The 19,617-nt window shown below is 41.7% G+C and overlaps 1 long non-coding RNA gene across 1 annotated transcript in view; it reads right to left on the bottom strand.

Moving 5' to 3' along the window:
• Positions 1-16,342: 16,342 nt before the first annotated feature.
• LOC118723925 overlaps positions 16,343-19,617 on the bottom strand; it is a 15,485-nt gene continuing 12,210 nt past the window's right edge. The window contains exons 3-4 of the long non-coding RNA XR_004989420.2: positions 19,576-19,583; positions 16,343-16,577 (exon numbers count right to left, since the gene is read on the bottom strand). This is a non-coding gene — a long non-coding RNA (uncharacterized LOC118723925). The remainder of the gene's footprint in view (positions 16,578-19,575; positions 19,584-19,617) is intronic.

Here is a 19,617-nt window from a genome sequence, read left to right as displayed (position 1 = left end):
TTTCAATGCTTCATTTTACTTCTAAGGGGAAACATGATCTTCGCACTCCCCTCACACTGCGCACCCTAAACGTGAACGAAAGTTCCCAACCTCATTTCTAGATGAGCTCTTCCCGGGCAGGTCTCTATGGTCAGGTCACCGGGGAAGGCATTTTGTCCATTTTTTTCCCCTTGAAGAACCTTTAGCTGTAACCTGGAAGATCTTTAGTCTGAACCTGGTTTCCATTCTCCTTTAATGCTCAGGATGAGCCCTGTTTTTCCTAGAGGAACTAAAGATACATAGAAGTGAATGGGAATGTGAAAAGTAATGGACCAGTGACAAATAAATTACAGAGAACGTAACAAATTAAGACATTAACAAAGATAGCCGTGGTTTAAATTATCTGTATCCCCTGCTTCCTTTGAACCCGAGGGACCAGTGCATTTCCTGTCCTTCCCAGGAGCAGGCAAGGCGTGGGCTTTGCATATGGAAATAAGAACAAATGACTGCTAATTCCTAATGAGAAAAATTTCAAAGTGAGCAGGATTCCCTGTGTGTGCCATAAGGTCTTGTAATTGAAAGGTCTTTGGAAAAAAGGGTTCCAAGCACAGGGAATTCATTTTAATGAAGCTTGGATTTAGTCCCATTATTCTAATAAAGTGTAATCAATTGGTGCCGACAATCTGAAGGTCTAGTTCAGCCTCTGATTAGATCTTGGTTGTTTTTAAGGCAAGGGCATGAGGAAGGGAAACGCGAGTTAGCAGGCTTTTGGGTCAGTGGCCCACACTTCCTGAAGCGAACTGGAAGTTTTGAAGGAGGGCAATTTGGAAGCTGTCTTAGTATAAATCTAAAGCGAGGCTCTGGCTGTCTGGGGGGACTGGCCCTCAGCATTCCCCAAGACATGCTTCCAGCCGATCCTACTCTTAATCCAATTTACTCAGTCGAATAAGTCCCACTGCTTCAGCTTGCCAACAAATTAAAATCCAGCTTCATAAAAACACCTTGAATTTGGAAGGTATTGGCTGGCCCACTAGACTTGAAACTTCATTTATTCTGGCTAACTTCTCAATTATCTTCCCAGCAGTGGAGATGTGTAAAAGTGCAAAAATCAATAGGGTTCTATTCCCATTCTATTGGAAAGGGAAAAATTAATGAGATAGGACACTCTCTTAATCAGAAATAAATGTTTTAATTCAGATAATGACATAGTTTTCCCTCGCTGAAGGATGACAAATGCTGGGCTGCGCCCCCAGCAGAAGCAGTTTCAATTTTATTGTAAATATAAAAGGTATTGATCGGCGAGATGTACAAACCACATTGCTTACAAAAGCCATTCAGGGGGACTGGGAAAACTATTAAGCACTGGGTCAGAAATCAATAAACAACACTGAAATGTAGCAGAGGTCGCCCTAGGCTTTGTGGCATCTTTGAAAGCCAAGTGGCAGGAATAGTGACAGAAATGTCTCTTGTGGAGCAATGTTGGGGATGAAGAGGGTCAGATGTTTAATCTCTTCTGTGGTTTGACAGGTCCTGGGAACAGAGCGAACACAGTCTTTCATGGCTGTCTTTGATTTAAATACATGCTGATTCATCCCCTTGCTGACAACTGTATTTATTGGCTTTGTGGGGCCCACATGCATTGGCAGGGAAGAGGTCATGGCATATTTTGAAGGTAGAAGGGGTTGTGTTTATGCAAATGACTACACCTCCATTCACCCTTTCTCTTCTCAGGAAACACACACACACACACACACATACACACAGACACTAACATTTCTTTTAAACACACCGACAGATGGGAGTACAGTCTAACCAGACAGAACCTCACATTAGAGCAATTACAGGGCACATGATAGAATATGAAACTTTTTTTTTTTATTAACAGCCTATTTAATGTAATATTTCTTTTGTGGGGGTTTTTAATTTTAATACTCGCTTTAAATTCAAATATATTTTAGGTTTCTTTTTCTGATTCACAGAAAATATATCCACAACAGTTTTCAGAACACCTTCTTTTTCTACATGTTGTTTGGGGGGCAAAGAGATTATAATTTGTCATTAATTCCCTCCCAATTTGCCCCTCCTGCTTCTCCTCAGGCAGTTTGGAAGCTAGACGATAACCCAGATTATAGATCATCCTTACATTTTAAACAGAAGAGGGTTGAATTTTTAAATAACATCAAGATAACCATGGGACTAAACACACAATTTATTACTGAAAATGCTAGCCAAGAAAGGGGAAAAGAATACATAAGGGAAGAGATTTCATGCATGTAGGTGGAATCCAATTTTTCTAATAAGGCATTCATTTGAAAGGCTTAAAGCCGAATATTAAAACTTTTCACAACATCATCTCAAAGGCAGAGACAAAGCCTTCCTTTCCCCCAAACACCAGCGCTATGCCTTGTGTTACCAGAGACTCTGCTCCCCTCTTGACACAAGTATGATTATGAGATTGGCGAGGGTCAGGCTGCCCATCAGTAGGTGAAGCGTTCAGCTGCTGAGGATTTGAGTTTCATCTCACCTCAGATATTATGTCAGTTCCATGTCATTTTCATCCCCGAGAATGATTTGAGAGTGCTCCTTGTCCCCTGTTATTGCGGTCACTTGACCTCAGATGTAACTTCTGTCGAATACCATCATTTTAACAAAGTCAAGGAGTTGCACATCCCTAGCCGCAGTTGACCTTTCCAGCCTGCCGCTCCCCGATTGGCTCTGATGGCAGCTCTTACTGCCCCCTCCATTCCGAACAAATGAATGTTAAGGCCTCAATGAATTGGTTCACACTGGAAGTTATAGTTTTTCATTGCCACGAGCATTTTTAAAATGGGATCCTCCGCCCCTCTTTGTATTTGGCCTATAGTACTGATATTTTTCTTTTTTGCATTTGGATGCTCAAACATAGAAAACTACTTTCTGCTTAAAAACAATATTCTGGCCTCCAAAACGCAATTCTACACTGGTCACCTAAAACAGAGATGATATGCCTTGAGTTCTTATCTGGGAATATATGTTCCTTATCTCCTCATAATTCTTTATCTCCCTATACCTTGTCTCATGTCCTTTTCAAAATTTTAAGTTATTTTTAAATTTACAGAAAGAAGAAAAACAATCAGGTCATCATGATTTTTTTTAAAATATATTTTTTATTGATTTTTTTCAGAGAGGAAGGGAGAGAGAGATAGAGAGCTAGAAACGTCCATGAGAGAGAAACATCGACCAGCTGCCTCTTGCACACCCCCTACTGGGGATGTGCCCGCAACCAATGTACATGCCCTTGACCAGAATCGAACCTGGGACCTTTCAGTCCTCAGACCAACGCTCTATCACTGAGCCAAACCAGTTTTGGCAGGTCATCATAATTTTAAAAAGCTCTCAAACTAGAATAGTTTGAGCTGGTTCTAATGAACTCATGGACTCACAGTAAAAGAGAGTTCCATTCCCACACCTATTTTTAAAAAAATATTATATATTTAAATATATTTTTATTGATCTCAGAGAGGCAGGGAGAGGGAGAGAGAGAATGAGACATCAATAGTGACAGAGAATCATTGATTTGTTGCCTCCTGCGCACCCCCTCATTGAGGATTGAGCCCGCAACCTGGGCATGTGTCCTGACTGGGAATTGAACTGATGACCTCCTTGTTCATAGGTGGATATTCAACCATTGAGCCGACCAGGCCCTACACCCCATTTAATAGAAGAAGCTGCTGGCTTGAGAGGGTTTAGGAAACGTATCCCTGTTTACACAGGAGGTATGGGAAACACAACAGAGACCAGAACCTTTGCTTTCCAAGTTATGTCTCCTGTGCTCACAGTTTGGCCACACCCAACACCAGTCCTGAACTGAAGGGCCTCTCACTCTCGCCATATGGGGACATGTATTAGAAGTACAGCACCTGGCACAGTGTGGGACTCCTGGAACAAGGGCTGGCAAACTTTGTGAAGGGCTACATGTGATTGTTGTCGTGTAGTCTCCTCTGTGTGTATGTGTCCACAATCTGTTAAGTAGGTAAAACCCATTCTTACCTTCCAGGCTGTATAAAAACAGTCTGCAGGTGGGTATAACTCATGAGTTTTCTGACTGAGTCCTGAACCAGAAGGTGCCTATTATATGTTAGTTGGTTCTAAGATGAATGTCGGCATAACTCTCCACTTTAGGATCAAATTGGTGAGCGTGCTTCCCATAGCATAATGCTTTATCAATGTTAGTAGATATTGCCTCCTGGGAGCTAACCCAATTATAGGATGAAAGAATGAGCTAATGAACCACTGGCCCCATATTTGAAATACACACTCATCTGAACCACAGTGTTACCTAAAACCAGAGCTTCTCATTTTCTTAATGAACCACCTGGAATTAGTACTACTAGGCCATTTTAGCAAACAAAAATGGTACATGTTATTGTCTAACTAACATCATGTCCTCCCAGCCCACCCAAACAGGTTTATATGTGAATCTCTGGTTGAGAACCTCTGCTTTGAATCAGGGACTATTATTGGTTGTCTTCCCATCCAGAGAAGTGGCATGAAGAAGCCAAGTACATTTCCCTAGTCCATGGGGTCAGCTAAGATTGGGACTTGGGGATCTTGTCACTTGCTCTCCTTCTACACCACAAAAGTAGACTAGTGTCCAGAGGGGCCACTCCTGCATCCTTCCACACCCATCCCTTGTGACCCTCCTAGCTCCAGCATCAATATCTAGCTGCTAGTAGGTAGGTACAGTGAGCTTGAATGCTGGGCTGTGGAGACAGGAATTTGGGCATGGAATGGGATTGGTGACATGTAGGAAATCGTGGCAGATTCTGAGCACAGAGCATCTGCACACAGAAGGCCTACAGTCAGTTTAATGATTTGGAGGTGCACCCAGGCTCGTTCCAACAGCTGACTCTCTCAATCAGATGGTTTCAATGGACTCCTCAAGTGACAGGTGCATCCTCATAGTCCAATTCCCTAAGATTTGGGAGAGACTTTTCTAGACTCCACCATTTGGCAGAACTGGAAAACTATTTAAAGGATCATCTTTCAATTAATATTTATTAGGCACGTACTAGGTGCTAGGAACTCTTCAATGCAAGTTAGTGTTATACAAATTTTCCAATACAAGTGAGCTTTAGCACACAAGTGACAAAAATTCTCATTGGAGTTTCCATCCTAGTGGAAGGACCCAGACAATGAACAAGTAAACAAAACAACCATGTTGTGGATTAGGTGATGATTAATTCTCTAGAGATAAATTGAGCATGAAAAGGAGCAAAGAGTGTGTCAGAGGAAGCTTCTGTAATCAAGTGACACTTGAGCAAAACTGAGAGGGAGGAGGGGCAGGAAGCCACACAGGTGTGTTCAAGGGAGCAGCACAGTGGGGCGTGGGCCTGTGCCAGGTGTGTGGGGAGTGGCAAGGAGGCTGGTGTGTCTGGAGCACACCATTGAGACATCGGAGGGGTCTCAGAGGTCAAATCATGCAGAGCCTTACAGGTGATTTCCTCACCCTCCTCCATGCTGTCTGACTTGACCCCTCCCCTCTTCAGGTGAATTTGCTTTAATATCTACCTGCACTGCCAAGTTGGGTACTCAGTTTTCAGCTACCTGAACCTTTCTGTGGAGATTTTGGCGGTCTCGAAATCCTCTCTCATCAGTGAGGCTGTGAGTTCTCCAAGGGCAGGGACGACAAACTAGGCTTTATCTAGCGCTTTCTTAGAGTAAACTGTGTGGCTTTCCATAAATGCTGCTAATTGATGTGATAAAGAGATTGTGTGTATGTCGGGGGGGAAAGACAGTTGAGGTTAATACTCTCTGGAGCCAATAAACCAGAAACATTTTAACTTTTAAACATTTGTATTTAACTTTAGTTATTTTATTTTTTTCACCACCATTTACCCTTTCTATGTCCTCTTTCACCTCCCCCACCCAGCAATCACCACACTGTTGTCCATGCCCATGAGTTCTTTCTTTCTTTCTTTTTTTTTTTTCCTCAATCCATACACTCCCTCCCCCCCACCCCCTTCTCCCCCCACACACATCCTTTCCCCCCAGAGCGGACTGCCTGCTCTCTATGAGTCTGTCTCTATTTTGCTTGGTAGTTCTGTTTGTCCACTAAATTCCATGTAGGAGTAAATATATTAACTTTCAAATTACCTTCCACTTCCTCAGGAGTGCTGGTCCCACATGTCTGAACCATGTTGCTGTGTAGAGAGCCTGGCCTGAGACGGTGTTCGCTCCTCTGGGGAGGCGGGTGGTGGCGAGAAAGAGCACTGGCTTTGGATTCAGAAACCTGGGCTCGGATCCCAGCTCCCTAAACATCTAAGTGGCCTGTCTTGGAAAAATTACTAAACTTCCCTCAGCCTCTGATTCCTAATTCTGTAAAATGGGCATGGTCCTTACCTCTAAATGGACATTGCAAGAATTTAAAAGGTCACATGTAAAGACAGGGCCTGGCCCACTGTAGTTATTTAACAAATTATAGGATTGCTATTGTAACAATGAAAAAAAAAAACCATAGCAAAGTTCTAAAAATTACGTTGGATATTATTTTTGTTCCTTGACACTTTATCCTCCTACGATAATAAATCAGGAGTTAGTATTCGCCTTCTAGACATTTCTTTAAATGGATTTCTGGGAGCCAATTGGGAGGGGTAAGGTGAAGTACTAGTATTTGAAGCGGAGGAATTGCATGGTGAAGCACAGTTGAAAACTGGATGGACTTGGACTACCACTTGCAGATGTTGAGGTCAGGGGCAAGGGTCATGATTGCTTGGTGAATGGCTTGAGGTCCCTGCGAGGAGACAGGATCCTTCCTAACCAGTAGGCCAAGGGAGGTCTTGAAGGAGTGTGGTAGTTACCTGCCTTTATGACTTCCCCACCAACTTCTCTTCCTTGTTTTTATATCACACAATAATAAATTATTTTGTTGTCATCACACTTTTAGAGTAGGTCTGAGAACACACATCTGATATTGACCATTATTAAAACTGGGAGGATTTGTACAAAAGCAACAACATAACTTTGGTATATAATTTTTTTATATATAGTTATGTTTTCCATTTCCTGGAACCTTAAAATAGAATGCTAGAGATGGAGAGAGATTTAGGCAGTACTCACTCTTCAATATCATTAGTTTCTGAAGAGGAAATTGATGCCCAAGTATTTCACCTTGTCCAAGGTGAATTCACAGCCTAAGGACACTCAGAAAGCTGCGGAGTTGCTCTTTATTAAACACTTGTTTTTTTCCAGACATGTCCTGGGCACTCATCTACAATGCCCTTCACACTTGCAGCATTTGCAGGAAAGGGATCATATCACCAGCTGTACAGATGAGTAAACCGAGGAGCAGACACCACAAGAGCACACTGTTGGTTAAGTGGTGATTCAAATTCACTTTCATCTGTATCCAAAGTCTGAGCTCTGATCACCACCTCCTATGGCCACAGAGCTGGGAATTGGACTCAGAGCCAGTGCTCCCTGCTCTAACCCACATTTTGCACCTGCCAAGGTTCTCTAAAGTCGTTTCCTGAGTTAAGCCAGGCAAGCACTGCATGGGATACATTGTGTTGATCCACAATTTTGTAATCTTCACCTTTGGTGAGGTGTTGATGCTGCAAGTTTCTACTAAGGAATAGTCCTGTGCAGGATGCATTGTTTGTGCAGGTTTTATGGGCATGTTCTTTATTTCATCACAGAGGGCTCTCATTATGCGGAACCCTGGGAGACATTTCTGTCTGGTCTTGGGTCAGGAATAATTGAGCTTTTCCTAAGTAGTTGACCTGTGTGCCTGCTGTCCCCTGGATGCCATAAATTGTACGACTGGTCAGGCTTCCCTTTTGGCACTGGTTGTATGCGAATGTGAACCCACCTATAGAGAGTACTATATAGAACTTCATGGTATGCATGGCTATATTATAGGCTTGGTTTAAGGTTCCAAATCCTACTTCTTTTGTTATCATCTACTTATAATTTATTTCTCCCTGATCTAGTTTATATAATCTTACAACAAACCTTGAATTGTTTTCAGAACAAGTTGAGGTATAGATAAGTAAACAGGAAGTTTATTTCCATGTTGAATCTACAAACCTCATAAAACCCCGTTGCAGACTCAACCTGCATAGTATTCCTCTCAGCCCTGGCATTCGGAGGAAGAAACTTAGATGTTATAAATGCCTCACGCAGAGCAGTCACCCTGGGAACACCGTAGGGCCCATGTGGGGGCATCCAGGAGATGGAACGGTTCCCCACTGTCCCGTCCAAATGAACGAGGATGCTGTATCCATCCTACCTAATTAAAGAGTGCTTGAAAGCAGGGCCTTTTTCTTGATTTACAAACCCTCCTCCTCATCATTTATAGTGCACTGATATGTGAAGGCAGGGAGGAGAGACACTTAAGGGAAGATGGGTTATTTCCTTACATGACATTGGTGGGGGCAAGTGTCACCTTCAGACAAGCACCTCCGCTCAGATGGCTTGTTAAGATTTCGGCAGCAGTGGATGGAACATGCTGTACTTATTGACAAGGCACTCAGCTATTATCCATGTTGGTACAAGAATTCAAGGACGGACACAGCTCCACCTCTTCAGCACTTGGTAAAAGACAGTCCTGATGGTTTTGATGCACGTGAGACTAGGAAAATGCAATTTTTCCACATGTTTGTGTATATATCCATCCATCCACCCATTCATTCACTACAATTACTAACTGAGCATTTTGTTGAACTCTGAAAATACAAGAAAGACCAAAATCAGCATGGTCCTAGTCCTCATGCAAGGTGTTTTGTGCAGATATAGCAGATATGGCCATCTGAAAGAGAAAACAATTCCAGAAACATAAAAAAAGGAAAAAAAAAATTGAAATCCAGTTGCCCTGACTACATTGGCTTGAAGATTATTACTATTACTATTATTTTTTTTAGGGAGAGAGTTTCTCTTACAATAGGCAAAGTACAGTAGCACCTTAGAAGTGGAGCCCAGCCAAATCCCCAGAACTGTTGTTTTAAGTGTCCAAGTTTGTAGAATTCGTTAAGGCAGCCATAGGAATGAGTATATCTGTCATTTTCCCCACTCCTAAACTTCATTTTATCCGGCCTCATTTAAACCTCAGGCCTCCTTCTTTAACCAGTTCATTCCATTGACTCTGCACCCATCCCCGCTCCAGCCCTCCCCCTCCAGCCTAGACGTCTAACCTGGCCCACATTCAGATTCGCACTCATGCTGCAGACAGGTGTCAACCCCAAACCAGGTAACTGCCCTTCCTTGTCTCCATCTGTTCTCAATATCCTGCCAGATAAAGAAAGAACTGTGAAGATTTGGCCCCAAAAGTTCAGTGTCAATGATCAACGTATTGCTCAGAATTAAGAATACCCCTCCTTCATCTATCCCACTCAGGAACTCCCTGATTAAGTCTTATATGAGAAGACTGAACCCACATGCTATAGGTTCTAGAAAATTCCCATACTCCACATCAAAACATCTCTTGTGCTTAACTTCATTTTTAGAAGAGATTTCTCACAGTTGAAAAGAACTAAGCACTTAACCCTGATGGACCATTTACCCACTATTTTGTGTCTTCTGCTTGTCATGTAGAATTTCTCAGGCGAGCAATTTGTGCCAACTACTTTCGTTTTTATCTTTATCCTCAGTTTTCATAACTCTCTGGCTTTTTTCTTCACTGATATCTCTACATGATGTGCTGCTGAAGAAAATTTACCTTTTCTTATCTGAATGTTGGAAAACTTATGACTTCTGGGATATGCACTGCTCTATTCCAAATCTCCTTTCTTCTCTATGAATTTTCCATTATCTTCCCTTTGTTGAATTTAATGAAAAAAATATATAGTAGCTTGGTGTTTGCCACAAAGTTATTTTGAATAAATAATAACATTGCTACTCTTATTATTATATTAACTTTCATGGTATTTTTGCCTAGTGAGAAACTCCTTTAAGAAATCAGCATTAGAAATAGTTTCATTTCTCTCGAAGAACTGCTGTTTCTTATAGCCATACAAATGATATCAAGAATTTTCTGGCTGCCAGGAAGCTCAAAATCAAACTTGAAGTTTAATCATAGCAGCTATGAAGACCCTACTGGTTTTTTAAATATATTTGATTTCTTCTTTTTCTATTTCTATTTCCTAGTTCTAGCTCTATCTTTCTATTTCACTGTTATTATAAACTGCCTCAAATCACTTCTCCTTAAAACATAGCTTTTCACCTTCTTATTGGTCATGGTCCCCTTGATTGAACCTATCTCTAGAAAAATCTATATATAAGTCCACTTCCCACATACCTACACAATTTTGCAGCCAATTTTAGGACATTCCTGGACTTCCTGAATCCTACTCAGAATAAAATCCCCTTATGTAGATTTTGACTAGGTAAATTAAAAGAGGGGAGGCAGGAGTTGGTAGAGCTGGAGTTGAGGTGACTAAGAGGAAATATCAGAGTATCTTAGTATGGAAAGCAGCCTGTGAGGTCATCTAAAGCAGTGTTTCCCAGCCTTCTCTCATGATGAGAATCACCTGGTGGAGTTGTTAAACCACAGATTCCTGAATCCCAACTAAGAAGTGCTAAACTAGAATTTTTGAGAACATATAGGTAAAATTGCATACCTAACTTAGTGCTCTGTATATAAAATCTGTCTTAGAGCACTAGTTAAGTATACAATTTTACCTATATGTTCCCCAAAATTCTAGTTTAGCACTTCTTAGTTGGGATTCAGGAATCTGTGGTTTAACAACTCCACCAGGTGATTCTCATCATGAGAGAAGGTTGGGAAACACTGATCTAAAGTAACTTCCCCCACAGCTGGAGTCCATGCTCCAATCTACCTCCTTCTAAGTAGATAACAGGCCTCTGCTCAGCCACTCACACCTGCATCCCCTCCTCACTCATAGCACAGCCTATAGGAGAGATGGCTCTCATTGGCAGAATGTTTCTCCCACTGCAATCAGCCACCTTGTGTGTGACTCTTGATGCTTCAGTTTAGTCCATACCTTCTGTGTAATCAGCCCAGCCTGACACCTACTTTCCAAAGCTGCCCTCCAAGCCATGGAAGGCACACTCAGGGGCCATGTACTCTGCATGGGCCCACCCATTGGCCCACAGCTGATGGAACCTGGAAGAACCCTGGAGAAAGAGGCCAATCATATTTTCCCCTGTTCCCCACCCTAATATTAGGAATGAGATTCAGGGCCACTTGTTAGTTACTATTGTTCTTTTGAACTGGGGATAGGTAATCCTGGTAGTGGTGGGGGCAGCTATTTCCGTAGATGAACAAGGCAGCTTGGGGGAAGAGGTTGAGAGGAAGGTGTGTGCAGCTAACCTCGGAGAGGGACAGAGACAAAGAGGGTAACTGCTGGTTCTGGACAGCTCTCCAGTTCTGGGTTTCATTCTTCTCCAATCTTGGCTGCCCTCGTAGATTCCATGAAATGTGCCTGTGACTTTGTAATAAACTCCATTTTGGTTTAAATGGGTTGGAGTGACTTTCTGTTGAATGCAAACAAAGTCAGCCTCCTCCTTCCCCCTCTCCTGTGCCCTGCACTCCTCTCCATAATGTTTGTTCTCCTGATCTTCATTACTATGCCTTGAGACTGTCCTCGTCCTTGTTTGCCTGGCTGCAGATCAAATCTCCCCAGTGATTTAATACTGCAGCTCTGCTTCTCTTTTGAGAATGGAACTCTGGTATTTCATCCCAACTTCACACACTGTAAAGCAAAAACATTCTTTTCCTCATTTCCTTTAAAACCTCCCTCCTGACCAGTCACAGAGGCCTGACATTTGGCATGGCCTCTGGCTTCTGATTCTCCTTAAGGAATTCCATGATCCCTACTTTTCCTCTTAATCTCAACAGCTAAATAGTCACTTTTGTATTTGATTACTGGAAGGTTGTTCTTACTAGCCCCTTGGCTATCTTCTGTCACTTTAAGATGCTTCCAAAAAATGCTACTTCTAAAAAAGATGTTGCCCAGTCTGCATACAGACTCTTACATTCCATTAACATTCACCCAGCAATTAGCTCTTTAAGCTTCTCAAAGGGTGTCTGTGCTTTGATGACACTTATGATTAGAAATGGTGGGCTAATCACTATGAACTTCCCTGGTCAACTACCTTCAATGCCTCCCTGTTTCCCTCAGGATACAGTTCCAGCTCCTTAGTCTGGCAGTCAAAATTTTTTTACATTCTGATCTCTAACAACATTTTTCTTTTTCACCCCTAAGTACCCTAAGGGACTCTGTACTCAAGCCAGCCTAGGTTCCACATCATTCATTCACGTAACACACATTGGTTGTTGTACCAGGCACTGGAGATACTACAGTGAACAAGATGGAGATTGTCTGCTGTTGAACATGCTTTCCCTCCATGCTAGCCTGGAATGTTTTCTCTCTCTGGTCCCATTCCTTTTGCACTAAATTCTACCTATCCTTTAAGAGCCCACTCAAATCCAACTCTTCTAGTATCCCGTCCACCTGAATTGACCTCTCTGTCTTAAACTCTTGTTTACATTTTTATTTGTACCCTGAAGCTACTATCACTTAACATCTGAATTTGAATCTGCACCTGAGACCCCTTAAGAGACAGCATCTTCTGCAGCTTCATTCACCCTTGGGGCCTTGCATGGAATATTAGCTCATTAAATATGTTGGATTTATTGCTGCAGCATAGGCTTGAATTTCTTTAAAACAACCACAAATGAATGTGAATATGCATCTGCCCCTGTGGTTGACTTACCTCTGAACTAGTATTTACCTTGGTTCATGCTCACTCTTAAAATTAGCCAGGTCGCACATGGATGAACCTGGAGGACATTATGCTAAGTGAAGTGAGCCAGTCACAAAAGGACAAATACTGTAGGATTCTACTTATATGAGGTACCTAGTATCATAAATTCATAATAACAGAAAGTAGAATGCTGGTTGCTAGGGGCTGGGTGGAGGAGGAAATGAGGAGTTATTGTATAATGGAAATGAAGTTTCAGTATGGGAAGAGGGAAAAGTTCTGGGGATGTAGGGTGACTGATAGCCACACAACAATGTTGATGTACTAAATGCCATGAAATTGTACATGGTAAAAAGGATTAAAATGGCAATTTTATGTTATGTACATTTTAACAAAAATTTAAATGGAAACCAACCTGGTCCCAAGATGCCCAAGGGCGTGGTCTGTGTCTCCCCTCTTGAACTCCTCCCAGCCTCTCCCATCCCCAGCTCACCTGGAAGAAGGATAAACACTTGTGGAAGTGAAGTGAATGGCATTATTTCCTTGGCATTGAGGAGGAAAATTAGAAGGGGAATCTTTGAATATACTTTAAACACTTCTCACGTTTCACCTTGCTGTCGTCTCTTCTGGATATAAGTGGGAAAAAAGTGTCAATCCACAAAGCCAACAAGAGAAGGCGTTTTCTGGGGTCAGATGAAGAAATCGACAAAATTAGGAAATAATGTTTGTGCCATTTTGGAGGCCCTAGACAGGCTCGGTTCACCTCCAAGTGATTTACCTGTGGCTCTCAATGATTATTTACTTGGCTATTCAGTTCGAGACAATCATGGGAATGTACGGCCCATAAATTAGAATAGCTATGAAACACAGTCTGCCTTTATGTAGAAACATAACTTCTGCGGGTTTTGTATATATATATTTATATATATATATATATATACACACACACACACACACACACACACACACACACACAGGATGAATACATTTAATAAACAGGCTCAGAGTTATCACTCTGTTCTCACTGCCTCTTTTTTTTTTAATATCGGGGTTCATCTCAGATCTCTTGTGTGTCCTAGGTCTTTGCCCTTGTGGTTGACTATGAGCCCACAAGACAAATTTGCCTCCAAGTACTCCCTGATTGAGCAATCCCCAGGGGGAACATGAAGACTTCTCTCACACCTTCACCCCATCCCCAAGCTTTGGCTGCCTCACTGATTTGGGGGGAGGGGGATTTTTCCTAACAGGTACACATGGAGGCAGAGAGAACTAAGGGGACCAGGGGAAAGAATATGGGTCGTGAAGCTGAGCCCACTGGCTCTGAACCCAGGTTCCATCACACTCCAGCACTGACACCAGCAGGTGACCTCATCATACCCATCTGTAAAATGGGGCTAACAATACCCTTGGTTGAGTTATGGTGACGAACAGAGATTATGAACAGCAGCCCAAGGCCTGACATTCAACAAACAGTTGTGAAGATATCGAGATGATAGCTCTTGAGTAGTTTTTTGAGCAGACGCATTTGGGAGAAAGTAGAGAAGCCTAAAATTGAGCAAGCACAATAAATAAGAAGAAGGAGGTGGGGTTGATGGGAGACATTGACAGCTAGTAAGGGAAAAGGAACGTTGGGAATACTAGCCAAGCCAGGAGTAGTCAAGTAAAGTTGGTAGTGCAGTTGCCTGCAGATAACTTTGAGAAGGATCCAAGGGTCCGTCTGAGAGCTGGGCGGGCACTAATTAATAAAGAAGCAAGACTTTTAAAGCTAGGAAGTATGACCTGGGACCAGCTCCTAAGTCTACTGCTTCTAATCCTAATAGGAAGAATACAGCGCACTGACTGTGGAGGTCCAGACCTGCTCTTACTAGCTGTGCCACCTTGAGCCAGTTACTTAACCTCTCTGTACTTTTTAATTCCTTCCCCTGGAAAATGGAGGAAATAATAGTGTCTACCTCACTCACAAGATTGTTATGAGAATTACATAAAATGGTGATGTAGAAAAGTTTTAGAGTAGTTCCTGACACATAGTACACATGAAAAAAAGTATTTGCTGTTTTTAACATGATTTGTTCCTTTCAATATTTATCTATTCAACAAATTTATTCAACAAATATTTATGGGCTAGGCACTGTGCTAGGGACTGTGAAGTGGTTTGCACAGTCCCTAGCTAACGGGACTAAAAGTTTAGCCACCAAGGATCCCTTCTGGTTTCTTGCTAATAGCTCATCCAAAATAAGGTTTTGATGTTCATTCTCAGGACTGTGATATGAACTACAGCCCTCTTTTCTGGCTCCATTTACTTCTTGCCAAATCTGATCCTCCAGACTACAGGTAATTGAGAGTTACTGGGACAATTTATAAAAAGCTGCCGATACCTGTTTGGTTCAGTGGATAGAGCCTCGGCCTGTGGACGGAAAGGCCCCAGGTTCGATTCCGGTCAAGGGCATGTATCTTGGTTGCGAGTACATCTCCAGTAGGGGGTGTGCAGGAGGCAGCTGATTGATGTTTCTCTCTCATCGATGTTTCTAGCTCTCTATCTCTTTCCCTTCCTCTCTGTAAAAAAATCAATAAAATATATTTAAAAAAAAAAAAAAAAAAAGCTTACAGAGGTTTCCGGTCAAGATGGCAGTGTTGGCAAATGTGGTACTTGAATCCTCCACCAACAACATCAAAATTACAAGTTAACTACAGAACAACCATCATTCAGAACTGCCTGAAATCTAACTGAAAGGAAGTTCTACAACCAGGGATTTAAATAAGAAATCACGTCAAGACTGGTAAGAGGGGTGGAGGCATAGAATGGGCTGACCCCACACCCACAGGTAGCAGATAGAAATTTGGAGGGATGTATTAGCTGTGGAGGTACCTCCTAAGGAGCAATGGGTCCCAACCCCTCACCAGGTCCCCCACTCAGGGTTCCAGTGCCAGGAAGTCCTCATAATTTCTGTCTATAAAACTTGCAGGGATCATGGCTGAGGAAGATAGAGGGCTGCTGAAGTTCCAGGCAATTCCTCTTAAAAGGCTGGAGACTTACTCAGACTCACTAACTATTTCTGAGCTCCAGCACTGGGGCAGCAGCTCAAAAGACACCAGGGATATGCATCAAGGAACTGAGTTGTTTAGCATCAGGGTAAGAGCTGGGAAGGAGAGCTTTCTGACACAAAAAAAAAAAAAAAAAAAAAAAAAAAAAGTACTGACAGAAGCCATTGTTTCTTTTCTGAGACCCCCCCCCCTCTCCCCATTGAGAATGTAGGGAAGGGCCATATCTGAATCTCTCCTGAGTACCTTCAAGCCCATCAAAAGAAGTAACATCCATTTGCAAATCACTCAGTAGCTTGTGCCAGGTGGCCTGCATCTCCTGGAAAACCCCAGAGCCAGCATATCTGGTAGACAGCTTTAGACCACATCTAAGCACCACCCAACTATCTCTATAAGTAACACACTCAAAGGGTAGACTCATCAGGCACCAGAGCCCCACTGAAGTAAGTCCTGTTCTATGGGGTGTATCCCTACACAGCTGATCCTACATGGAGGTCATAGCCAGTCCTTGCAGGCTATTGGCCTAGGGATAAATCTCTCCTATCGACATGCCAACAGCAATCAAGGTATAACTACAATAGGAGGATGTACACAGCCCACATGGTGGGGGGCACAACTGTGTTACTATACCCTGCAGAACACCTACTACATAAGGGACCCTACCAAACCCAGAAGACATAGCAGCTCTACCTAATTCATAGAAACAAACGCAGAGAGGCTGCCAAAAATGAGGAGACAAAGAAACATGTCCCAAACGAAAGAATAGAAAAAGAACTAAACAAAATGGAGACCAGCAATCTACTAGATGCAGATTTCAAAACACTGGTTACAAAGAAACTCAATGAACTTAGTGAAAACTTCAATGAAGAGATAGTAAGCATAAAAAAAGAAAAGGAAATCATAATAAAGAAGCAGTCAGAAATGAAGGATACACTAACTGAAAATGAAGAACAATTTATAGGAAATCAATAGTACAGTAGATGAAGCCAAGAATCAAATCAACAATTTGGAATATAAGGAAACAAAACAAACAAACAACCCCCCCCCACACACACAAAACACTCTATTAAGGCAACAAAAGGAAAAGAGAATAAAAAAGTGAAGACAGTACAAGGATCCTCTGGGGCAACTTCAAGCATACCAACATTTGTATCATGGGGGTGCCAGAAGGAGAAGAAAGAGAGCATAAAATTGGAAACCTATTTGAAAATATAATCACAGGCCATTTCCCTAACCTAGTGAAGGAAATAGTCATGCATTTCCAGAGAATCTCAAACAAGATGTACCAAAGAGGCCCACCCAAAGACACATCATAATCAACATTCAAAAGGTTAAAGACTAAGGGAGAATCTTAAAGGCAGCAAGGGAAGTTACCTGCAACAGAAACTTTGCAGGCTAGCAGAGGATGGCAAGAATGTTCAAAGTGATGAAAAGCAAGGACCTATAACCAAGATTACTCTACCCAGAAAAGCTATTATTTCTGATGGAAGAGCTTCCCAAACAAGAAAAAACTGAAGGAGTTCATCACCACCAAACCACTATTACATGGTATGTTAAAAGGTCTTCTTTAAGAAGAAGGAAAAAAATATAAACAATAAAGTGTCTATAAATACAAACATATCAACAACTGAACCTAAAAACAAAATAAACTAACAAGCAGAACAGACACAGATTCACAGATACAGAGAACATTCTGACTGCTACCAGATGGGAGGGGCATTGAGGGAATGGGTGAAAAAGGTGAAGGGATTAAGAAGTACAAATTGGTTGTTACAGAATCATCATGGGGATGTAAAATATAGTAGAAGGAATATAGTCAACAATATTCTAATAACTATGTATGGTATCAGATGACCACTTAGTTATATAATGTCTAATCACTATTGTGTGATCCTGAAACTAATATAATATTGTATGTCAACTGTACTTGAAAAATAAAGGATAATTTAAAAAGAAGCTTAACCAAAAAACAAAGCTTACAGAATTGAGGATGCTCAATCAATGTTGAATAAACAAAAGAAATGTATAATGTGTAAACAGGTTATGTTGGGCTATCAACGTTCCTTTAATTCATTAATATATATGGGAGCGCACTTCCTCTGCTTTGCTCCCTGAGGCGAACTGTTCTCCAGTCAGCAAGGAGGTTGCAGGCTTCACAGTCCCGTCCAAGCTCTGGTGGGGCTTGGGATGCTAGTTTAGGATCCAAACAGAGTTCTTCTTCATGATGGTCTGCGTTTCCTTTGACAGCTGCCCTTTATTCACCTCTTACCATTCATCAGACTTAGTATTAAGTACTTCTTATATTATTTTCCTTCATCCTTAAAACAACGCAGAGAAGTAGCTTCTATTGACCTCTCTTTGTGTCTGAAAAAACTAAACCAGAGAGAAGTGTGTCAATTTGTTCAAGTTCACCCGGTACAGCTGGGATTCTAATTCAGCTGCAGGCTTACACAATCATGCTCCCTTTTAACAAATCTTGCAAACCTTCAATATATTCCTTTCTCTAGAAAACCCGAGGCCATGTCTTCTGCATAAAAACAATGCTGTCTATTTTCAGGAAACTTCAAAGCATACAATGCAGGGTACTGTTTCATACACAGGAATTCTTATCACACTTTGAAAGTGCCTTGTTTATTTACTTGTTGATTCTCAGTGAACTCTAAGCTCTGTCAACTGTTGCACCTCAGCACAATGCTCAGCATAAAATAGATGCTCAATAAATATTTGTTGAATGAGTGATAATCACTAAATTTTTATACTCCTTATAAGATTTATTGCAGGAACGTGCAAAATATGTGCTTGATTCTTATTTGTTGAATGTATACATGTAGTTACGAATGAGTCATCAAATTTGGCAGCCCAATCTTATCATTCTTGCTGATTCACTAAAAGAATAAATAAGTAAACCACACAGACAACAGACAACTAACTAGTCAGGCTCTCTTTTTAAGATAAGAATGAAAAATGAATAAAGGAAAGGAAAAAAGAAGAAAATGAATGAATGAATGAACGAATGAATGAATGAATATAAATGCCTCTGTGGTCATTCTTCAGAATTTTCCTTCAAGTAATGTCCATCTTCAACAGACCTCTGAGCCTGATTGGGGCAATGTTTCTGCAGGTTGCACTCTGAAATTTGGTCTAATCTTTTTCACGTGACTGATTGTGTCTTAGAAACAAATAGCCTTTGAAGATGCCATTGGTGAAGCTGGCATTTAAAAAATCATTCTGCCCCAGCTGGTGTGGCTCAGTGGTTGAGCATGGAGCCATGAGCCAGAAGGTCACGGTTTGGTTCTTGGTCAAGCACATGTAGGCTTGATTCCCCACTAGGGGGCGTGCAGGAGGCAGCCAATCCATGATTCTCTCTCATCATTGATGTTTTTATCTCTCTCTCCCTGTCCCTTCCTCTCTTTAAAATCAATAAAAACATATTTTTAAAATAAAATAAAATAAAAATCATTCTGGTCAGGAGTTTGAAGTTATTTTGGTCTGGCTACTTAAAAGCTGAGTGCTTTCTACGTAGCTGATCTGGGCCTAGGTAAGTCTTGTCAAGATCGAGGGCCTAACCCACCCACCATAAAGATCCCACACACCCATGGAGAGACTCCAGACCCCCTTCTTGCCTTGTGTCTACAGCAGAGGCTACAGGAGAGAGAAAGTGTGCCCTTCTCACCAGTGTTTCTGCAATAACTACCTGGTTTCATCTGCGATGCTAATTCTCTCGGGATGTTTCCTATTAGGCATGAGCTTAATTTCTATAATATAATCGATGTTCTACTTACCCCCACAGACAAGCATATGAGGAATTTACCCACAAGTGTACATTTTCCGGAGGAAGCTGTTGCCTTTTGCTACAGTAATTGCTACAAGAGAAGCACCAGGAATTTTTGAGATAAC

Source organism: Pipistrellus kuhlii, unplaced genomic scaffold, assembly GCF_014108245.1.
Source record: "Pipistrellus kuhlii isolate mPipKuh1 unplaced genomic scaffold, mPipKuh1.p scaffold_m20_p_2, whole genome shotgun sequence".
Classification (NCBI taxonomy): Eukaryota; Metazoa; Chordata; class Mammalia; order Chiroptera; family Vespertilionidae; genus Pipistrellus; species Pipistrellus kuhlii.
This window is presented reverse-complemented; position numbering and strand designations above follow the sequence as displayed.